A 4,749-nucleotide genomic window follows, 5' to 3' on the forward strand; every position below is an offset into this window, starting at 1 on the left:
GGTGGTGGCTGTGAAAGAAGAAGTTAATAGAGAAAAAGGAAAAAATAAATTAAAAAATTGGGACCTAGAAATTTTTTTACCTCCATTTCTTTTTTTTTTTTCTTCGTGCTAGTTTTGGAGAGTGAAAACACTCAATTTGTGAGAGGGATTATTGAATTCAGTTGAAACAAAATTAAAGGGATAAATAATTACATATAAATTTAAAGTAATTTTAGGGATAAATTTAATATGAAATTTTTGCCTTTTTAATTGTGAAAATAATGTGAAAAAATGCACATATGATGGATTAATACTCGATAATATTATATATGACCACGCGAAGCGCGATTACATTTTCATAACCAAAGTAAAGGCATAGCAACTCTAAATTGCTTTAACAAAGTAATTAAGAAAAATCTTCCAAGGTCATTACTTTGGATCATGAGCATGTTCACCATGATGACATTTTGGACCATGACCAGCACAACAACCACACATGCCCTTATAACATACTTGATATCCATATTTGCATACATGTGGACAATCCAAAATCGTAGAACACTTTTGTCCCATCACAATATCTGAAAATTTAAAAAAAAAAAATTATTGGCATATCTTACACAAAAATCGTAACAGATATTTAACTCATGAGAAATTAAAAGTTATTGTATGATTGAGGAAGATCTAAAATTAGACAATTCAAAATCGTAGAACACTTTTGTCCCATCATAACATCTGAAAATTAAGAAAAAATTATTAGCATCTTGCACAAAAATCGTAACATGTTGGTTAACTCATGAGAAATTAAAAGTTATTATATGATAGAGGTACATGCATCTAGAATTAGTATATTTGGAATCAGTGCAATCATTAATTTATATGTATTCTAATTAAAGTCTCATTTAAACGTCGTCAATTTGAAAATGGGGTGCGACGGCCTTTTCTGTTGACAACTTAATTAGATCCATCATATTTTGTAAGTTAAGATTTTTATAGATCGTTAATTGATTAAAATCTTCTTAATATATACAAACTTATGATTCAAATGTTGTGTATATTTGTAAGTGATTGCAACCACGTGAAAAAAATCAATAACGTGAATCGGTTATTTATTAACTCAAAAAATTTTGAACCAGCCAGATTATGTTTAACCTGTCCATTTTACACCCCTAATAAAATTTAATTTTTTGAACCAGCCAGATTATGTTTAACCTGTCCATTTTACACCCCTAATAAAATTTAATCTGAGTAAACCTTGTCATTACAAAATCAAATCTCTTTATAATGACGTTTGCTCGAACCTCGAATATTTTTCAACTCTTATAACAAAATGATATCACAAAATAGATAATATAACAAAACATATAAGATTGATTAAAAAACTTGACATCCATAGTAAAATATTATTATAAGTTATGATTATTATTAAAAAAAAATTGACCTAATGTTTGTAAAAGGAGTACAGGGACAAGAGAAACTAACCACATGAAAAGATCAAAGAAGTGACTACGAAAAACACAATCAACGAAGCTTTCTCCATATTAATTGTATTAAGAAAACTAATATATTTTTTACTTTGAAGTGTTTCTTATTGTGACAATATATAGTACTAAGTTCACTAAGTTCTTGCCAATCCTTCTAGTAGATAGTTAATATAGATATGGGTATATTTAATTTGAAGTTTCTCTTTTATCCTAAATTTGTTTTCCTCTTTTCTATTTGTAACTTTGAAATTATGATCAGTTTGACTTGTATAAGACTTTATTTTTGTTTTCCTCTTCTTCTGTTTTTTTTGTAAAATTGAAATTATGATCAATTTGACTTATGTAAGAATTTATTTATTTGTACATAATGAAGATTTGAATATGAATGATTCAAATATTATGACATTAAGTGTATTTATTTTATTAAAATTTAAGTACTTAATAGATTTGAATAGGTATTAATCATTAAAATTTTAAACAAAGTCTTACTCGTTTCGTCCATTTTTACTTGTCCATTATATTAAAAATAGATGTCTAATAATACTTGTCCAATTTGAAAAGTCAATTGATAATTTATCCATTTCTATCAATTTTATTCTTAGTTATTAATTACAGTAATTACCCGATACATTTCTCAAATCATTAAATTAACTATATTCAAAGGATGATATGGTAAAATTACTCATATAGTTTACTATTACTTAACATGTATATCAAGTTAATAGAGGGCAACTATTGATGAATAAAATGAGATATAATTAAGAGGTATTCTTGTGTGGACAATAATCACCACTGCTAATCATTTTTGTCATCACAACCACCATTACCGACACCAATGACCACCACTACCATCACCAATCACCTCTGTTACCAAAATCATTATCACTGTCAACAACATAACTACTATCAATCACTACTACACCTACTATCTCAATCATTAAAAATATATTCATTGTCGCCACTTCCAACCCCACCCCCTCCGCCACCACGATCAACTACTACCACCGGCATCCATCACAATTAATCCTACCGGCTACTATCAACCACGTTCACCATCACAATTACTAGCACTGATTTCAACTATTAGGCCAACACATCGTCAATCACCGCACATTCTTGAGTCACCATCATCAATAATGCCAACTATTAACATCAATCAACTTCAATATCACTAACAACCACCACCAGTACCAATCGTTGCCATCATAAAAATCACTACAATATCAATCACCTCCACCATGTAACGACTTATTCAGTCGTTTTGAGCACTAGATTTAAATGACGAGTAATTTATTTTATTTTAAATTAGGAGTGGACCCCATTCACTACTCCTCTATTGGTCAAATATTAATTTAGGGTATTAATTATTATGGGGAGAAGTTTGTTCTCTCAACTTAAAAGGAGAAGACGAATAAAAAATCAAGACAAAGTGCATCGAGTAAATTGAAGATATTGGCTTCGTGTAATAATTTATCTAAGTCCTAATCTTGTTTCTTGTTTCACGTGAGAGGCTAAAAGGGTAGTATTTGTTCTCTTTTGTTGATGAAATTATTAAAATAAAATAAAGAAAAAAAAAAGAGGAAGGAATCAAGTAAGTGACGTGTTGGTTATGAATATTAAAGTGGGTGGATTGAATAATGATGGAAAGGATAGGTAAGGTATCTTATTTAAATAGTAATATAATTAATGGTGGTTTCACATAGTTATGGGAGGAATTAGTTAAGTTTAATTATTGGTTCATGTTAGTCATAGTATAAGAAGTTCTCAGTTGTTGTCAGTTTTATTTTCTTTAATAGATAAAAGATAGAAGGTCAGTGGTACTGCAGTCGTTGGTTTTCATTACTTTTGAGCCGTAAATCACCAAATTTGTTATTGGGCACGTTTTTGATAAAATTAGATTTTTTTTTTTATTATTTAGACTTTTAAGGTAAGAAGTTATAAATGGATATTGTTAGATTCGTATTTTTATGGAGATTATATATTTAAACAGATTTTGAACGTTTCAAAAATTGAGGAAGCACAAGAAACTTGTGGACTAGTGATATCTGGATCCTTCGAGTGAGGTAGGTTACGATTTAATTGGAATTTAGACTCGACTTAATAGTGTGTATGCTCCTAAATTGAACACTTGTTGATTGATATTTGGACATGCTTAAAATTATTGATGTTTGGATTGTTGATGCGTGTATAAATGTTTATTGAAAATTTACTTGATGGAACCATCTTATGACTTTAAGTGTACTTGTAAATTTGGTACATTATGTTGTATGCGGTGAGGTTGTGTAAACTGATATTGATAATACTTGTTTATATTGGATCGGGTACCACGTCGGTACGGATATAGTTATGTTGGATCGGGTACCACGCCGGTACGGATATATTTATCTTAGATCGGGTACCATTCCTGTATAAATATATTTATGTTGGATCGGGTACCACGCCGGTATGAATATATTTTGTTGGATCGGGTACCATGCCGGTACAGTACATGAACGTAGATTGTTCCTTGCAGATCATGACTATTTGGGCAAAAATAAGTCTCATGGCATGTGTGTACATATTTGTGTTGATTTTGTGGATGTTTACAATATGGTTGATACTCTTGATGGTTATATGACTTGTTTGTAAGCACTGTTTGACCTGTTATTGCTGTATTGTTGATTCATTGAGTATTTGTTATGTGATTAAGCCTATCTACTTGTTATTTGATTTATGTTGTGTACATTTTATTAAGTTGAGTTAGCCTATGATACCTACCAATACATAGTGGTTTGTACTGATACTACCCTGTACTCTTCTTTTGTTGAGTGCATGCAGAAAGTGTTCCAGAGGCTCAGACGCGACCTCAACTGTAGAGTGTGATAGCAGATCTTGATCCGAGGGTGAGCACTCCATCTTCAGGCTGCCACGGGTCTTGTTATTGTCCATCTTTCGGGCAATGAAACATTCCTTATTTACAATGTTTTGGATATCTCCTTAGACATGATTTTTATTAGTAGTTCTTGTACGATTACTCTCAGGTTTTGAAAATTTTAGTAATGAGTTTGTTGGATTTTCGTATAATTGATGATTAGTTCTGGATTATTATTACAATGTTGATTTTATGAAATCTCATCTTAATATTAACTAAGTGATTAAGTAATGATTCGATTTAAATGGTTCTCCCATAGGAAGATTAGTATGGATGCCACTCATGGCCATTTGAGTCGTGACATCTACCATCACAACTATTACCATCATCATTACTAGCTATTAACATCAATCACTACCACCATCTGTACAAACT

At 30.6% G+C, this 4,749-nt stretch overlaps 1 long non-coding RNA gene across 1 annotated transcript; it reads right to left on the reverse strand.

Annotated features, from left to right (window-relative positions):
• Nucleotides 1-282: 282 nt before the first annotated feature.
• Nucleotides 283-1,551, reverse strand: LOC107852747. The gene is made up of 2 exons (XR_001669551.2): nt 1,462-1,551; nt 283-560 (listed from the first exon to the last, which is right to left on the reverse strand). It is a non-coding gene; the product is annotated as an uncharacterized LOC107852747 (long non-coding RNA).
• Between the last annotated feature and the right edge of the window lie 3,198 nt (nt 1,552-4,749).

The sequence above is a fragment of the Capsicum annuum genome, chromosome 11, assembly GCF_002878395.1.
Source record: "Capsicum annuum cultivar UCD-10X-F1 chromosome 11, UCD10Xv1.1, whole genome shotgun sequence".
Lineage (NCBI taxonomy): Eukaryota > Viridiplantae > Streptophyta > Magnoliopsida > Solanales > Solanaceae > Capsicum > Capsicum annuum.